This window comes from Silurus meridionalis, chromosome 23, assembly GCF_014805685.1.
Source record: "Silurus meridionalis isolate SWU-2019-XX chromosome 23, ASM1480568v1, whole genome shotgun sequence".
In the NCBI taxonomy this organism is placed as follows: domain Eukaryota; kingdom Metazoa; phylum Chordata; class Actinopteri; order Siluriformes; family Siluridae; genus Silurus; species Silurus meridionalis.
Genome location: NC_060906.1, coordinates 22,836,626 through 22,856,430, shown reverse-complemented (window position 1 = coordinate 22,856,430; position 19,805 = coordinate 22,836,626). Strand labels below are relative to the sequence as shown.

Sequence of the window (19,805 nt, the reverse complement as noted above, 5' to 3'; positions counted from 1 at the left end):
GCTCAAACAGAGCCGAATGATACGAGCAAATAATATGAAACAGCTCAGGCGAGACAGACGACACCACGTTGGAGTCCTTAATGAAATGACGCACTGTCTGATAGATTACACAGTGGAAGTCGGTCACTGTGTCATGCGTATAATGTGTATAATGTGTGTGTGTGTGTGTGTGTGAGAGAGAGAGAGAGAGAAGACGGCTCATGTATTATGCACGTCCAAGTGATTTGTTGAAGATTCAGAAATTTGTGAATTAATAGCTTGATTAAAGCTGAGCAGGGCGATGAAATATTGATGAGACAAAAGAGTAATGGTGAAAGGGAGTTATGATTTCTTTTGTGTGAGAGCGTGTGTGTGTGTGTGTGTGTGTGTGTGTGTGTGTGTGTGAAAAGGGATTCTCTTCTCTTAAGGTCAGCATGGTTTTGGGCAGGAAACAAAACCGCCATCGTAAACACACTCTGTACATAAAATGCACCTCATCTTTTTCTTTTATTTTGAAAAAGAATGTACAATAAAAATGGATAAAATAAACAAAGAAATATATATATATATATATATATATATATATATATATATATATATATATATATATATATATATATATATATATACATGTATATGTTCCTGGTGGTCTAGTGGTTAGGATGCGGTGCTCTCACCGCTGCGGCCCGGTTCAATCCCGGTCAGGGAACCAACCCCAGCCATTAGGGTTGCAAAGCCTTAGTGCCGGCCCCAAGCCCGGGTAAAGGGAAGGGTTGCGTTAGGAAGGGCCTCCAGCGTAAAAACATGTGCCAAATCAAACATGCTGATCCACTATATATATATATATATATATATATATATATATATATATATATATATATATAGTTCAAGACTTAGCATGATCCAGCAGCCACCCTTGGGCCCTTGAGCAAGGCTCTTAACCCTCTACAGGGCCTCCAGGGGCACTGCATCATGGCTGACCCTGCACTCTGACCCCGTCTCCAAACATCGCTGGGATATGCGAAGAAAGAATTTAACTGTTAATTAATTAATTGGACAAAAGTAGTTATCATCAAATTTGTTAGTTTCAAATCTGGGAAGTCTTGAACTCATATACAAACTGATGGGTTCCTTCTCTGATGATGTTCTCCACCAAGCCTTTACTGATACTTTCTTCAATTTCTCTTTGTTCGCCTGGAGATTTGCTTGCAGTAAGAAAAATTCTGCTCTGGTTATTGAATTATTGACCACTGCACAATATTTCCACCTTTTTCCTAAAAAAATTGTGCTGCTTTCAAAGTATTTCCATCTAATAGGTTTAATTACTAGATAATATGACTATAAAAAATAATTTCCTGCCTCATTTATCAGCAATCACAACACATTCCAATGGCAGTTGTCCACACCCACGTCGAAAGAGTGAGTGGTGTGCTTGAGATCATGAGCAGTTCCTTTCCTTCTCCACAATCTTTTCTTTTACACAATCTTTATCTCATCTGTCTATAAGATGTTGTTCCTGAACTGTACCGGTTTTGGTTTAAACACTTTATGTATTTACTGCGGTGAGGTTTTCTTTTGATTGAACTCCAATATAATGCGACAGACAGAAAAACAAATAAATCTGTCAACATATGTACATGTCATTAAATCATTTTATATATAAAGGTATATAATAAATGAACACATTGTGCTTTCTCAAGAAAAAAGTTTTCAGGTTCCAAGTAGCACAAAAACTACTGCTCCATTTTCCAAGGGTCACAATTTCGATTGCTGGCGTCGTAATTGATGCCACAGTTATCTTTGCTTCCTGGGTGGGTGGTGGGAGGTGGGGGGTGGGGGGAGCATACACTCTTTCTCAACAATCAAGGTAACATTATACAATTGTGGCAAGAGGCATGTATGTGAAAGAGGGAAGCTTTAATCAGTGGGTGAAAAACGGGTGACCAAATCACTCAAAATTAATCAAATCAAATTCAGGCGACATTATGCAGATTTAAAAAACAAAAACAACAACATCTTAATCCTAAAAATATTGTGTGGACAAAAATATTGGGACAACCGACTTTTCCACCCATATATGGTTGTTTTCCAAACTGTTACCACAAATTTGGAGGTCTAGAGGATGTAGGATATAGGATGTCTTTAAATTTTTGGCCTTCACCTGAAAAAGGAGACCTGCACAAAGCCGACTTCATGAAGATATGCTGTACATGTTTTAGAATGGAAGATCTCAAGTGGCCTACTGTGGAGCTATTGTTCAACTTTGGGATGAATGTGAACGCTGACTGCACCCCAGGCCTCCTCGCCTTATCAACTTCCGTATCTGACTTTTTTAACACTCTTTCGACTGAAGGAGCAAAAAATCTCCACAAAAATCTAGTATAACATTTTTTCTAGATATATATAGTTAAGAGTGGAGGGTATTAGAGTAAATTGGATACTAAATGTGGAATAGAATCAAAAAGAAGCACCATATTGCCCATATTGTGATCTCACATACAACATTTCTAACATTTACTACACCAGCAGCCTCATTCAGATCTCAGTAATCCTGACCAGGCAGTTACTAAGGATGAAGGAAAAACATTTCTTTGCCATGCAAGCTTCATATCTGACTGCTTTTCCACAGCAAGTGAAAACTTCCTAGTGTAGACACGTTCTTAAAAGAAAATGGAACAAATATTGTGTCTTATTCATGAATTTTTGCTGGAATAACCAGACATGCTTCAAGTACCTCATTATTATAATTCATATGCACACAAACGTTCATCAGACTTAATTCCCCATTAATGACAGCGCATGCATGCAGAAATTCCTACAGACGTCCAAGACACACCTCAACACTCCATTAAACCTCTAACCAACCAGTGCATAAATAAACACACCCCCCACATCCACTGTGTAGAACATAAACTCTTACCACGCAAGCACTGCGACAAGCCTGGCACTAAGTTCAAAGACTGCGTTTGTGCCATGACGCTCATTTACGTGTCCTGGATGTCCCCGGTGTCCCAGGTCCTCAAGCATTGATGAATACCTGAACCCGCTCCTCCTGGTCCTCGTCCTCCACTTACTGCTTTATTGCTAGTTTCAAAATTGTCCTTCAATTATTCTTCACCTCTTCAGTGAGATCTAGCCATGTTTTGTCCACTGAGGACACTGAGGGAATGTGCGCAAGAGATGTGAAATTGGAACACCAATCTCTCTCTCTCTCTCTCTCTCTCTCTCTCTCTCTCTCTCTCTCTCTCTCTCTCTCTCTCTCTCCCTCTCTCTCTCTCTCTCTCTCTCTCTCTCTCTCTCTCTCTCTCTCTCTCTCTCTCTCTCTCTCTCTCTCTCTATCTCTCTCTCTCTCTCTCTCTCTCTCTCTTTCTCTTTCCCTCCCACCATCTGTGAAAATCCACAAAAAAGGCAAAAGGACCTCTTCTGCCTTTCTCCCTCTTTCTCTCGATCTAACCAATCAGATCTTGAACAAATGAGGGACGTCACTGAGACCTTGTATTCTCACGTCATTTATGCCTCACTCAGTATGAATCGGACTGAGGTCTAACCACCACATCACTGATTTCATTTTTGCTGAAGTTTTCTTTTTAAATCTTCTGGAAAAACAGCTTAGGAAGTGAAAACATCTCTATGTATATCCCAATAACATTATACAGTCCGGGATTAGTACCACACATAAGTCTATATAGTGATTAAGCTATAAATAAAGCAATATAGAGTTTATTTTTGCTATAGTAAAAAAAACACACAAAAATATTTAATCCTTTTTACGCTATAATGCTAAAGTATTGGCACCCATACAAACGACCACTATTATAATTTTACTATCTCTATATCCCTTTATGACTTCTACAGATTATTGCAAATCACAGATCTGATACAGTGCATGCATGTATGCAGACTGTATGATGATTATTCCTACAGCCATGTGTAAAAGAAAGTATCCCCTTTTGGAATTTTTGGTATTTACAGAGAGCAAATTGCAAATTGCAAGAGCAAATTTAGGAGTAAATGTGGAATGCAATGTTTAAATTGAAATTTAAACATTTATTCTCATCGATGCATCGCATTTGTACCGTGATGCAATGTTTTTAACATATTTGTTTTATTGCTGCAACAAGAAGATCTTAACATCTTTAGCTCTGCTACCTCAAAAATAAAGACATTTTGTTCATTTGTAAAGATATAAACATCTAGAATATATAATTAATGATATTTGCATAAACTCAATATACAAACATTGTCAAACAAGCATTTAAACGTAGTAAAGCCACAGTAAATCATGTCTGAAAACAAATAAGTTACTGTTGTAGTAGACAAATGATATAAAAAGAGAATGAAATGGAGAAACGCAGTAAGCAAACAAACTCGATAAAAAAAGGAGGAAATTTGCATTGGTGTAGAAGTGCATAATAATTCACTGATAACCACAACAGTGACCAAAAATGTGATCGTTTACTGCTGCTGTTATTTGCTGCTTTTAGATTTAGTGTTTGTTTGCACCGTTTTTATTGAATCATCACGATGTCACGAGTGAACCGATGCTCGCGAGTCACGACAGAACAGATCCAGTGCGACTTTCCCGAAGTTACAAACAAACAGTTTACACAATAGCACTGTATTAAACTACACCATATTTACATGAGAAGGATTATACAGTTTTTGCTGACTGTGCTGATGTTTCACTTTCATCCATGACACCAGTGAACACTCCACCTCTTCTCCCTGCAACCGCACCCCTCCACTGCCCTCCCTCTCATTCACACACATGTACTCTGTCTTACTTCTACTAACTTTCATTCCCCTTCTCTCCAGCATGTACCTCCACCTCTCCAGGCTCTTCTCAACCTGCTCCCTACTCTCACCACAAATCACAGTATCATCCGCAAACATCATAGTCCACTGAGACTCCTGTCTGACCTCGTCCATCAACCTGTCCATCACCACTGCAAACAGGAAAGGGCTCAGGGCCGATCCTTGATGCAGTTCAACCTCCACCTTGAACCAGTCTGTCGTTCCTACTGCACACTTCACTGCTGTCACACTGTCCTCATACATGTCCTGCACCACCCTCACATACGTCTCTAACACACCTGACTTCCTCATACAATACCACAACTCCTCTCTCCACCCTGTCTTACGCTTTCTCTAAATCTACAAATACACAATGCAACTCCTTCTGACCTTCACTATACTTCTCCATTAACAATCTTAAAGCAAATATTACATCCGTAGTGCTTTAAAATGTTTAAATTAAAGATAGATAAACTCAATATGTGGCTTTGGCATTTTTAAAGTACACTTTTATACATAAATACTTTAAATAAGGGTTTTATATAATTATAATAAGCAAAACCTAAAATAAAATATTTATATTTTGAATCCAATCAACGATTTAATCGATTATCAAATAATCGTTAGTTGCAGCCCTAATTCATTTATCATTATTAGTAGATGTGCTATACTTTTATTAGGTAAAAACTGACTGATAATTTGTGACCGATATTTGATATGTAGATGGATTTCTGGTCTCTAAACTGTTTCTCGAGCGCGTTTTCTCAGCACCGCCGCTGCTACGTGAACATGACGCATCACAACACTACGGAGACCGAGGCAGATTAACATGGCAGAGGTAGAGCTGTAACTTCCTGCACACAGAATGGGAAAAGAACATCTGGTTTTATTTCATCTTTACTTTTTTTTTGATTGCACTACAAAGGCATGTTTGTGAAAGTGGCATGTGTTAGAAGGCAGAAGGCACTTAAGTAAATTGATGATTTGTCTCTGGTCTCAGTGGTCACCTAGAATCTCCCTCATAGTACAACGTAGGACCACCATTTAAAAGCCACAATCAAAGAAACTGCCACGAGTGTTTTGCATTGGTCATTTTTCATTTGGGAAAGCCCAGCATACTAGAAACTCTACATTATTAGAAGAAATTAGAATAGTTTATTCTGGATTCATTTTATCGTATGTGTATAAGTAAATGTGTTTTTGATCAAATGATGCCTTAATGAGAACCATTTTTCTTTATCAGGTTTCAAATTTTCAACTTGTTTATCCTTCATGGCGATTTTTATCCAGCGCTTGAAGGGTGCCGATAAATCTGGAGACTAGGATCTAGAAGTCCAGAGTGCAATTTGTCATTACGGGGATACAAAAGCAAAGCAAATGTATAACCACAGGCTCAGTGTGCACTTTAATGCCCTGCAGAGACACAACACAAAAAAACGAAGAGGTGAAAGGAATATGGTGTGTGTGTGTGTGTGTGTGTGTGTGTGTGTGTGTGTGTGTGTGTGTGTGTCAGACCGAGATAAAAATCGATTCATTAATCACGTGATTGTGATTTCCTGTTCACCCCCTGCCTCGGCTTTTTAAAGTCTTTTTAAATGATGGAAGCCATTAATATCAAAACGGCGCCTGGCACGTGTTATCTGTGGTGGGTTTTGCCTCGAAAGTCTGGAGTACAAATGAAAATCTCTGCTTGACTTTATATACAAATACACACACTCACACACACACACACACACGCTCACGTGCGAGAAAAAGAAAACGAGCTGGCGGAAAAACCTTTTACCTTTAATTGGGCCTCTCTGGGAGTCTCATAAATGCCATTTAAGGACATATTAATGAAAACATTGCCTTTTTTTCTTTTTTATAAATAAATTATCCTTCTAGCACTTTGAGGAAAGGAGGCGTGGCCTTAAGTACTCTAATAGAAAAAACTGCACTAAACTGAACCAATAGTGAGTGCACAATTGTGGTGTTTTTATCAAGCGAGGTGCAAAAGTCGCTCTGGTTTATCAGTATGAATTGATAAGCTGGAACATGTAGATCCTTTAATGGCTGTGTCTGAGAAGAAACCCAGATTCTCTTTGGAGAAACGTCTATTAAATAGGGTCTATCTTACAATACTTTCTATGGAGAAGTCTTCTAGGAGGTCCAAGACCCTTAAATATCCAGTGACCCCTTATAATTTCATCCGAGCACCAAAATAGTTTTCAAAAATCTTCTTTTGGTTTGCTCCCATTAGGTGACTGCACAGCAGACCATCTGTCTCCAGATCACTCCATCCTCTACATCTGCCTCTTTCAAACCAACCACCTACATGTCTTCCCGCACCACATCCATAAACCTCCTAACTGGCCTTCCTCTTTTCCTTCATCCTTAGCATTCTTTTACCGATATCCCCCATGACCAAACCATCTCGATCTCAAACCTCTCTCCAAAGTGTCCAACCTGCAAGATCCCTCTAATAAACTTCTTTCTAATCCTGTCCATCCTCATTCCTCCAGTACAAGAAGACAAGGAAATATTGACCAATAATTCATTTGCACCACAAACGCATGTAAAGGACAATAATGGGGGACTGTCCAAAGTTTATTGTGATTCCAGCCATATTCCAAACAGTGAAACATAGTGAAACGCAGCCGGTAAACACATTTTGTCCTCAAAGTTGATGTTAGAAGCAGGAAAAATGGGCGAACGTAAAGGTTTGAATGAGATTGACAAATTGTGACGTCTAGACGTCTGGGTTGGAGCGTCTTCAAAACTGCAGCTCTTGTGGGATGTTCCTGGTCTGCAGTGGTCAGTATCAAAAGTGCTCAAAGGAAGAAACAGTTGTGAACTGGTGACAGGGTCGTGGGTGGTCGAGGCTCATTGATGCATGTGAGGGGCGAAGGCTGGTCCGTGTGGTCCGATCCAACAGACGAGCTTCTGTAGCTCAAACTGCTGAAGAAGTTCATGGTGTTGATGCTCGAAGGGTCACGACTGTTTTAGCAGCAAAAGGGGGACCAACATAATATATGTACAAGTGTATTTTATACCCTCTTTTTCTCTTTTTTATTTCCCTTTCCCTTTGCAAAAGCATAGCAAAATTGAGTTGTATGTAAGTTGGATATCTGTTGGGGCAGCAGGTCATGTTTAAGTAGGTTTGGTAGATGATGGGGTTGAGACCACAGACAGTGTGCTGCTGGTTATCTATGTTTTCCTGTACTCTATGAAAATCTTGAATAAATAGATAATAAATAAGAGGCTGAATATGGAATGGGAATCTTATAGTCAGGTGCCCACAAACTTTTGCCCATATAGTGCCCTTTTACACAGGTGGAGTCAAGTGGAAAGTCCAGAAGGTGGAGACCTTGGACTTGGAGTCTCTGTCTCTGAAAACCTTATATGTAGAACAGATGAGAACGTAATTTCTAGAGGCCAGATTTAAGTGTAATGTGAATATTTATTGGGGGAAATTTGTGCGAGCGGAGCATTTAACTGTAGCATTCAAGCTGTGAATGTGCTGAATGTGATGTTACTATAGAAATGACAAGGTATTAAAGAGGGATGTTAAATATAAAGCTGTTTTGGGACCCACCGACCAATCAGAATACAGAATTAAATAGCGCTGTGATATCCATTAAATCTGGAATAATCATTATAAGCTGCTATAAAAAATAAATAAATAAATAAATAAATTATAATAATAATAATAGTAGTTGTAAGAAGAATTAAATTATTATTATTATTATTATTATTATTTTATTATTATAGCATATGATTATTATAGGTATCGTTTGTACTATAAGGCAATTAATTTCCTGTATATAAAAAATCAAATTTTTTGTCATAAATCTTATTGCTTAGATTAAATGGGTTAATAAAAGGTCTTGCCTTTTTTTTTTGTTGGTTCTCCATTAGAGATTTCCCCGAGGACATGCTTTCAATATGAACATCTACCAATCTCCATCCCATAATGATCCACTCCATAAATCTGCACTAATGAACCCCCTGCAGGAACAAACAGGTGCTGTCTCTATCTCTCTTTCTTATTCTCTCTCTCTCACACACACACACACACACACAATAAAGCCAAAAAGACGTTTCCTCTGACTCTCCAAATCACAGCTATGTGTTCTTCCTTCTTGTAATGGAGGATACAGGAAGTATCCCGACATGAGAAAGCCCTCATGCCCCATTCAGAGCCTGAGCGAAACACACACGTGGACCTTTTCAAAAGTGAATCATTTTCTAAAGCTGGCTAATTAGCATGGCTAATTACAGAGCCGCAGTAATAAGCCTGCATGCATGATTTCTTTTTTTTGGGGAGGCGAACAAGTCGAAATGATTAGCACAATACGGATTACTTGCTCATCTAGAGAATTGGAAGATGTCTCCGAGATATTCAGGAAATTCGCGATGGCAAATGGTGCACATTAGGATGGGTTTGTAGTGAGAGATGTATTCTCTTCATCTGTTTTCATAGAGATTGGAAACGATTCAGGTTTTTTATGTTCAACAGCATCTCCAATAGTATACCAATGCGCTTGTTCGGATGCACGATTTTGGAGGGTCTACCATCTTCTAACATTCTGATCTGATTCAACTGAGCCTTCCAGAATTGCTTCAGATCTGTCCAGCCTTCTTCAAGTCATTCCGCAGGCTTTCTATAAGATTTAAGTCTGAGTTCCGATTGGACCATTCCAAAACCAAGGATTCATCTGCTTGAGGTTTAATGTGTCTCATGATACCTGCAGGGTTCAAGGCAAAACAGAGTAGGATTTGAACCCATCAGTGATTCTCTTTGTCTTTTCTAAAGAAAAACAGCCAGAGTGCATCCACCACCATGCTGCACCATGTATACAGTGGTTGAGGTGTAGATCAGCTGTTTTGTTTTTTGTGCCACACATATCTTTTATTATTATTTTCCACAATTGTGGTTTTAACAGACCACAACTGCTTCTGTAAAACTGTTTGGGGTGATTTAGGAGGACTTAAGTGTTTCTTGGAGCTTTTATTGTTAGGAAAAACTGTTTCCCAACAAAGAAAGTGGCTAAAATTTCCCAGATATTTCTGCAGCTCCTTTACTGGTATTGTAGCTCTCAAAACCTTAAGGTTCTTTTGTCAATTTTTAAGGAGCAGCTGGGTCTTGATGACCACAAGTGATCCCGAAAATGACATCACATACCCATTTTATAGCTCTGAATAAGAACAAGAGTTCAGCAGACAAATGAAACCAAGAATATCTAATAGATAGTGTATAATGAATACATTTGATTCGATTGAAATGTGATTGGTTCATTCTGAGGACAGTCACATATCCCAATTATTGCCCACAACTGGATTATAGTATATAGTACTTTTATGTAATACTTTATTAATAGTACTGTTTATTGGGAATGGAACAGTTGTGCAATCTATAAATACATTAAAGTATTAACAAAAAATACACTATGAGGAAAAACACACCAACCCTCAGACTCAGTATGTGTGTTATATCATTAAAAAAATTGTTAGGCAAAGGTAAAAATACAAAGATCAACGATAAATATAAGTATATAAACTAACTAACGAATAAAGACCAAAATTAAAAAGAAGAACAAAGAGAAAGAAATAAAATAAAAAAAAATACAAATAAAAAATAAAAATAAAAATAAAAATAATAATAATAATAAAGAAAATATGTAATTTGTCAATAAATAGGGTCGTCCAAAAAACAGGGTCCAAATACAAAGTTTGTGGATTTTAACCTAACAAAATACAATATATTTTATGAGTTCTGATTTCCAGTTTTTTAGTATATTTTTTTTTTTTTTGCTGCAGTGCTTGAGAGCAAAATAAAGTATATTTTTTTCTGTCTGTGGATAAAAAATATCTGACAAAAAGATCTTTGTTTTATGAGTAAACCAACATTTTTTATAAAGGGGGTGTGTAGACTTTTTTGTGTATACTCACACTAAATGTCTGTGAACATTCAGAGCTCAATAAAAAGCCAGTGATGCTGAGGGCAAAAGTAGGTCAGACGTCTGAGCTGTTCATCGCTCACACTGCTCGCATTATAGAGTGAAGAATGGATTTAGAGAACAGCCTGGGAGGCTGCTGATGGACACCATATCGCTTCTACCGTCTCCCCAGCATGTGTGCTTGAGGCAGCGTATAGGTACTCATTAAGGACAGGGGGGAAAAGCGAGAAAGAAAGAAAGAGACAGAAAACAGATCTCTCATCAAACGCAAGCAGTCTTCAGGGATACAAATCCCTGATGCAGGTCAACAGATGCCCTACTGACCTTCAACACATCACACGAGCTGCCAAAGGCAACAAATTCACGTTTCTTTTGATTGTTTCAGGGTACGTTCTGATGTGCGGGGAACATTGACTTGTCGAGCTGCCTTTGTAAGATAAATACAAATTCCCTTTTCACCTGCAGCGCATTGTTAGCGCTACGGACACTTCTGGAGGCTAAAGAAGATGCTTTATCTCATGGACCGTCTAATCAGTTACTCTCAGTCAAAGAGGACATGCCACATTACTGTCACTGATAAAAAAAAAAAACAGACTCCAATTCTATATGTAATATTGTAATATATGGTTAAAAAAATCAATTGAAGGTTACCTACAGTACCAGTCAAAGTTTTGGACACTGTCTCCTTCAGGGGCTTTTCTTTTATATTCAAGATTGTACATAATACTGAAGACATCCAACATAAGGAATTGTGCAGTAAACTAAAATGTGTTAGCCTGTTACCAGGCCCCCCTCTTTTGGGCTCACAGCTGAAAATTACCCACTTCAGTTTAAATAGTAACAGTTCCTGACAACAGTGTGCTACATACACAACTTAAGACAACTTATCTTTGGAAAAAAGACATTTGGGCTTCACTACAGAGTTGATATGGCTCAAAAAAGATAATACATTATAGACACTGAATTGCCTTGTATAAAACTTCCCACATTGAAGTTTTTTTAATTATTATTTAATTTATATAAATACATAAAATCAGCCCTGGAGCAATCTAGAAAAGAAACGGGCTGAAAGCCACATGTGAATGTGAATATCATGGAGATACCATGAAAAATGTGATTCCAACAAAAATTTATCTGGACAAGATTCCGTCTATCTATGACTTTTTTTTTTTAGTGGATGGTCTCATTGTGTTTGTAACTCTATAGGCTATAAAACTGCTTGTTTTTATGCGTTTTGCCTGAAAGTTATTCCGTAACAGTAACAAACAACATGACTCCAGTAAAAGTAAAAGTGCTCGCTTTAAAATGACCATTTAATAAAAGTACTAAAGTTTTTGCCTTCAAATGTATTTAAGTATCCAAAGTACTATGATTTATTATAACTATAATTAATGTTCCTTTTATTATTTTTATCACAAGATTCTTTACTTAATCACCTCAGTTTATGTGGAAAGACTCAAATGTGACTCTCAGCACACTGAGATATATTATAATAGAATGATATTAATAACTCAAACACTGATAAATGTCTCTTAAAATTATCATGAGCCCAAAACAACTACAAAAAATCATGTAATTAAAGTCACGTGTGTTGTGGCGAGTTCTAGTCCGGAGTTTCTTCACCAAGCGCCGATCAAAACAAGTGCAAAACAGAACGAGTGCTCGACCCAGATTGGTGACTTGCTGCTAATGTGTTACATTTTTATCCTTAATAAATAAAAAGAAGCGACCGATTTCGCAAAATGTAGTCGAGTAAAAAGTAAAACATTTTACTTTAAAATGTAGTGAGATAAGTGGAAATACTTCAGTAAAGTACAGATACATGGAAAAGCTACTTAAGTACACCCTGAAGAACCAGCTGACACCATCTGACTACACGGAAAAAGAAAATTCGGCTCTTGTCTAATTAACCAATTGGGCTGTCAGCTCACGAAGCAAATCAGCTACAGTTCGATGAATAATATTTGCTTACGAATTCAAACTGATGAATAAACACACCTCTGGCCCACTTATAGAACGTGATCACTATAAGAACTGACTGTAGAGGTCTCCAAATTCATCAGAAGAGCATTTGATTTGATTTGTGTTTGACCTTCTCACCCACACACTCCAACAATACACAACAACAATACACACTTGCCCTTAAAACAGCTTTGGTCTTGGATTGTCTGCTTCACTGATTGACAGCAGCACAACAGGATCGTTATCAGGGCACGGCCACGTTCACTCAGTCTGTAGGGTTCGGGCGCTGGCCTACCGAGTTCGATCTGGCGATTATACCTGCTGACTGGCAGGTGAATGGAATTTCTAATCGATCGAGCAGGCATACACACACACACACACACACACACACACACACACACACACACACACACACACACACACACACACAGAGCACTATTTCATCCCTTATATAGCTTTAAATACGTAGGTTATAGGAAATATTTCGATGCTTCATAAAGAAAACTAGAACCACGGACAGCGCTCAAGGTGACTGTCAGTGTTGGTCCGGACACAACGGTCCTGTCCCTGCCATCTCTGGCATAACATTACACACTGGCCCCTGTGGCAGCTCGCCAAGGCAATATGGCTTTTTATTTTTCCTCTGTTCACATGGCTTTGTGCCAGCAGTGGTGTGATTGGGCTTAAAGAGAGAGCTGAAGTACATGAGATGACCTCCATGTGTCTCCCTCTCTCATTACCCCCCTCTTTCTCTCTCTCTCTCTCTCTCATGTACAGTGGTGTGCTACTTTCCTCTCTAGTGGTGTCTGAAAGGACTAAACAAATCAGGATTTTTTTTTTTTAACCCCAGAATAGTCAAGGTGTTGTTCAAATCCTGGAGAATTATACTTGTTTTTCTGGATGCCTAGACATCCATCATCATGCTCTCAATATCAGATGCAATAAAAATGAAAAGAAAAAATTATGTCAATCAAACACAGACACAGGTTTGTTTGGAAAGCAATAGTTTGCAGGTTGGTGTTACATATTTTGCAAGACGTTACTTAAATTTAGCTCCAACAATAAGAAAAAAAAAAAAGAAGCAGAAGAAGGATAACAATTCAAGCTGAAAGCAGCAGTTTCAGAGGCTGAGCACTTGGATTCAACGAGTTGCACATTCCATTTACAGCAATTTACCGAACGTACATATATATTTTATGTTTCAACACGCTGATAGTTTCTCCGGCTTCCAATCGGCTGTCATTACAAAATCGGCCTCTAGAGGCGCTTCACTGACATCACCTGTTTGTTTTTACACGTGAGACTGTGCGCTGCACAGAGAGAGCTATATTATATTTATTATTTATCAGTGATATTTACTAATGGATTTCTTCATATTCATTTTACATAGCACATTTTCAAGATTAAACTTTTAGTATTTTTGTAATAAAGTTCAGTACTACTGAAAGTTTCTTTTGTTTTTTATACAGGATCCATTTTAAAAACTCTGGTTATCAATCTGTTATTAGCGAGTACGATCTAACCCAGCTATCGGCTTCGGTAAACTCCACTATCCGTCAACTTCTAGTTATTATCGTAGCCTAATTATTTGTTAAATTCACCCACCAACCATATGCATATACATAAATAAGTAATGTTTTGATTTCAATAGCAGTGAATATGAAAACAATTGTCATTATGATAGTAATAATGCTCTTTAAATAGGTGATTTGTTTCTTAAAAAGTGATGCTCATTTGTCATTACGGTGCAGAACAAAATAATCTAAAACACTAATCTTAGGAAGCGTCATAAATATATTTAAAATGGTAATAAAATCTCAACAGTAATACTAGTAATCAATCCTTTTCTGTAACAGACCGACCGGACCAGCAACAAAGAAAGGAAAAATTATGTCCCTCACAGAAAAAAAAGTATGGGGACACCTGGTCTAGAAGAACAAATAACCTACAGGGTGTCGAGTCAAATGTGGTGAAGCTCAGACAACGTTAAGATGAGGAGCAGGAATGAGGGACATTAGATGTAAGTTAGTTGTTTATCATGTTATTGTGCATTAGGATATGTAGATGGTGCTGGCAAGAAATCTGTTGTACATCCTCAGGTCATGATACTTTAGATGCCTACATAATTGTAATCCTTGAGTGATGTTTAATTGTACTTTGATATACTTTTGATATGTTTTTATTATCACTACAACAGCTTCATATTTTACTTCATATTTTATTAACAGAGAATACATTAAAATATGTTCTATTCCATAGATACTTGGGTAGAAGGCAAAAACAGACAAGAACTAGACACTGAATGGCTGAAAGACGTCTGTATGTGGCATTTTTGTCTCTAGCACCCTCACCCCCACACTCGCACATGGAGGTGGAAGCTTAATGGTGTTGGGGTTGTTTCGTAGCTTGGAGGTTGGAGACTTTTTCAGGAAAGTGAAAGGAATCCTGAACGAACATGGCTCCCATACTGTACTTCAACAATGCAATTCCGTCTGAACTGCGGTTCATTGGAACCGACTTCACAATATAACAAGACGACGAGCCGGAACGACGAATACGTCCGAACTCTTTAACCGTTATTTGGAGAGCAAACAATGATTTGGAGTGTCATCCATCATGACCTGCCCAGTCACTGCACCTGAATCCTACTGACCTGCTCTGGGATGAACAAGAAAATCTCCAACTAGTGAAGAACATCTTTGGCGACTTTTACAAGAAGCACCCCAAGGTACTCCAGCTGAATGTTTGGAGAAACGAACTGTCTGGATGCTAACAGTCTGTAAAGCTGTTCTTCATGCTGTTGGAGGCTTTTTCAATAAAAATACTACTGCGCTTTACATATTTGTTTGGTCAAAGTAACTCTTCGTACCGTTACTTTACCGAGATTGTTGCAAAGAAGCAAAACAAGCAATTCATTATATTAATAATAGTGTAATAACCTTGTAATAAGACACAGTATCGCTACAACAGCTGTGATAAATTCTCTCATTTTAATTGGTTTATTATTGGGACCTAAACATAATCAAAAACTGGGAACAAACAAAAATACGGCTGCAGTTGTATTTGAGTAGAAATATGTATAATTGTTAGGAAGGAGTCTCCATGTTTAGCACTGAAGCGTGATGATCTCAGGACAGAGGGATTTGCTTTCTGACATCATTTCTGGTCGTGTTTTCTTAAACGCAAGAATGAGAACGAAAACCAGATGTCCTTCTTTAATTGCTAAATAAATAAATAATTGTAATTGTTGGCAAATTGCTGTGGTTTACCAACCAGACAACAAAACAGGCCGCCAACCAACATCCCGTGCCTGATTATTTTCCTATTAGCACACAGCCTGAAGTGTTTATTACGTCTATAAATGCTAGTTAAATAAACGTACATGAATAAAAGGATGTTCAGTACATCACGCCAGACTTTATTTCACCATTCAGATGGCACTACTTTCCCAGCCATACTGAAACAGAGTGTTAATGAGTGCACACAGGGGCCTCAGGGATTCCTCCCGAGATCATGCGGACCACACAAGCAAGAAAAAAAAAGAGAACCGCAGCATGGGAAACCCTTCGTGAAGATCTTCACGTTGCCGAGATAACGAGAGACAACGAACGGCAGAATTCCTCAACATACGGATCGGGGTTTAAGTCTGGGAGGTCTTCAAAGTGCTCCCCTGTTTATCCGCCATATGGTACCCCTAATTGCTATGAAGGGGGGGGTCTCCCCCATCTACCCGACACTGTTTGGGTGGAAGACAGGAAAAAAAAGTGGGACATTTTCATGACCATCCTGAAGCTCATTTTCTAAAAGTGGAGCAAAAAATAAGTGAGCAACGATTATTGATATGAATGCAAATGAAATCAGAAGGTCTTGTTCGTTAAAATCATGATGTGTTTCGAGTCGCGCCGAAGTGTGTGGAGCTTCAAAATCTCCGGTGATAATAGACTGGTGAGAAAACCACGAGCCGGGAAAATGAATGTGCATATCTCAGACATAATGAGAAAAATGCAGACAGAATGAATGCGTGCGAGTGTGTGTGCGAGTGTGTGTGTGTGTGTGTGTGTGTGTGTGTGTGAGGGGTGGGTGGAGACGTGCACACGAGAGACAGGTGTTCATTAGTAAGAGTTTTTAGACGTGCAACGGTACATTTGAAAGCGTTTGCAAGAGAGCGAATGTGGCCAGTGATCAGCCTTTATTTAAGGGTTTTTACGCTGAAAAGGAGAGACTTAATGCATCCCATTCACACACACACACACACACACACACACACACACACACACACACACACACACACACACAAATGCTAATCAGTTCAGATCAAAAAAGAGGAACAAATTAGTCCGACTCGCACGTCAAATCTTGTTTTACACAAGTGCCATCATGTAAAAACTATGGAGTAAAGGGCCTTGCTCAGGGGCCCAGGACTGGCAGTTTATTGTGGCTGGGATTTGAACTCATGACCTATAGATCCAAAGTCAAATGGCTTAACCTCTAAGACTCTAGGCTTTCTGAATGGCCGGGGACCCATAATATTCTAACATTCAACTGGGAAAAACCAAAGATAGAATTCCCGGCTATGAAATTCAGGAAAGGTTTTCTCACTCCACCCTTGAGTTCCATCCTTGAGATACAGCAAAGTGGCGACTTACCACAGTCAGTTTTAGAGGTCGACCGATAGTGGATTTTATCGATAACGATAGCAAAGTTGGATCGTACTTGCCGATAACCGAAAATGGATACTGTAAATTATTACTGAACTTTATTTTAAAAAATTTGTAAAAAAATTACAAAAAAATTACAAAGAAACAGTACTGAATCAAGAAAATGTGCTAAATGAACTTAATATGAATATATTAATTAGTAAATATAATTATATAATAAAAAAAAACTAAATAATAAATAGAGCCCTTTCTGTGCCGCACGCAGTCTACATGTAAAAACAAAATGGTGTCAGTGATTCGCCTCTAGAGGCCGCTCTTGTTATGACATTGGATTGGAAGTAGGTATTGATTTTTAGCGATCGACTATCGGTGCTGATTAATCGGGAAAAAAACTATGAATCGGTCGATCCCTAGTCAGTACGATGTAGATTCTGTACTGAGATCATCATCGTAATTGTTTTTTATGCTTAAATTCATGTTGCCACCAATAAAATTCGCCATTATTACAAGCTTTTTCCAAACTATTGTTCCCTTGCTTATGTCCATGGTTTTGTCCCGATTCAAGCTTGTACTTTCAGCATCCTCAGAAAGCGACGTTGAACGACTGTTGCCATACCCACATCAACACGATCACTGAAACGACGCCCATTTCCTCACGCTTCCTCTGGTTTCCATAGAGACCCACATCACCATCTTCAACATGTTAATTACACACTAACGCTTTCAATCCTGAAATGATGACGATGATAAGCTGTGATGGAAAAAAGGGAGGTGAATTGGGCCTGGAACGCAACTCCATATAAATTAGAAAGTAAATAATACAAGATGTAATCAAGAAAAAAAAGGAAGAAGAAAGACAATGAGGGAGGTATAGTGGGGGAGGGGGGGTTTAGTTGGGTTCTTCAGACTAACTCTAACACACGCCATCCATTATTTCCATCATTATTTATCCATTGTGGTGATAATTACTGTAACATTGTTGCCGAGACGAACGGGAGAGACGATATTCTCTGTAATTAAAATGAGTTCTCGCTCAGACACGGCGAAGACAAAAGGAGAAATAATGGAGATGTTTTCAGGAGGAAGTGTGACGACAGCGGGTTTCACAATCACCCAGGATTCTTGAAATGTTCTTGCAAAGAGAATGTGCGATGTTTCGGTTTTGTCACTGTGAGAACCATATAGAAAACATAGTACTTGGAAAAGAAATGTTCACAGCGAACGCTCCAGAAACGTTTTCTTGGTCGTTCAATAAATGAAAACCGTTGCCTAGTTCTTCATTCTGATTGGTCAGACGGCGTGGATTAATGCACAGGTTTCAAAACAGGAAACAATGTGCACACAGATTTTTTTATACCAAATAATGTTCTGTATAATCACGTTTTCTGTAAGGAAATGGAAAGTGTCGCCTCTTTGTAACGAAGTCTTTCTCGCTAATTTCATCACCTGCTCCTTTTTTTTTTCTTGCTAACACCAAGATAAGTGATGTAACATAGGTGAGAACATGAACTTTTTTTGTAAATGTTAAACCTTCATTAATTTATTTATTCCCCACACTGTCTATACTTTTTCACAATGTCTTTATTGTCTGTATTGTCTTGTATAGTCTGTTTTTGTCTTGTCTTGTCTGTTTTGTCATGTATACGTTTTTATTTATGTCTGTACTTTTGAGAGTAACAAACAGCAAATTCCTTGTGTGTGTCAACACACTTGGCCAATAAACCTGATTCTGATTCTGATGTAAATATTTTAGTTTGATTACAAATATAGTATTTATTTTATTAACAATAAAAAATCTCTGTCAGTGATTATTTTTATTGACTGTATGTAAAGATGATTTTTAATTACAGACAAAAGCATTTTTTTATTATTTTATTATTTTTATTATTTACTAGTTTTATTACTTATTGACTGCAACATAGCTAGAAATTACATTAAAAATTATATAAAATTTTCTATAATTTATTATTATTATTATTATTATTATTATTATTATTATTATTATTATTATTATTATTATGAGTCAGTATTTCCTTTTTTTTTACCTTTAGAAATTGGGCAGATTAGACCCATGTGATACTTTAAACATCCCTCTTCCTCCATCCTTCCCTCCCTCCATCCTTCCCTCCCTCCCTCGTTTATTTTCTCTCCGTCACAATCCTGAACTCCATCTCCACTCTTTTCAACCCTTTTTTCTATTGATGCCTTTTTTTTTGCTACTCATGCTATACCTTGACCTTCTTTACTACAAACTCCATGTCCCTCAATCATCTCCGTCGACGATTCGTCCGCGTCATAGAAACGGAAATGACCGAACGAATAGCTGAGTAGTGTAAAAAGAGAGTGCGCTAATAAAGCCCTGACCTTGTGCTTTTGCGTGCATACATACACACAAACACACACACACACACACACACACACACACACACACACACACACACACACAAACTACTATTATAAGGGCAATTCATAA

At 38.0% G+C, this 19,805-nt stretch overlaps 1 protein-coding gene across 1 annotated transcript in view; it reads right to left on the bottom strand.

Moving 5' to 3' along the window:
* Positions 1-19,805, bottom strand: part of syne1a (spectrin repeat containing, nuclear envelope 1a) — a 207,901-nt gene that overhangs the window by 187,068 nt on the left and 1,028 nt on the right.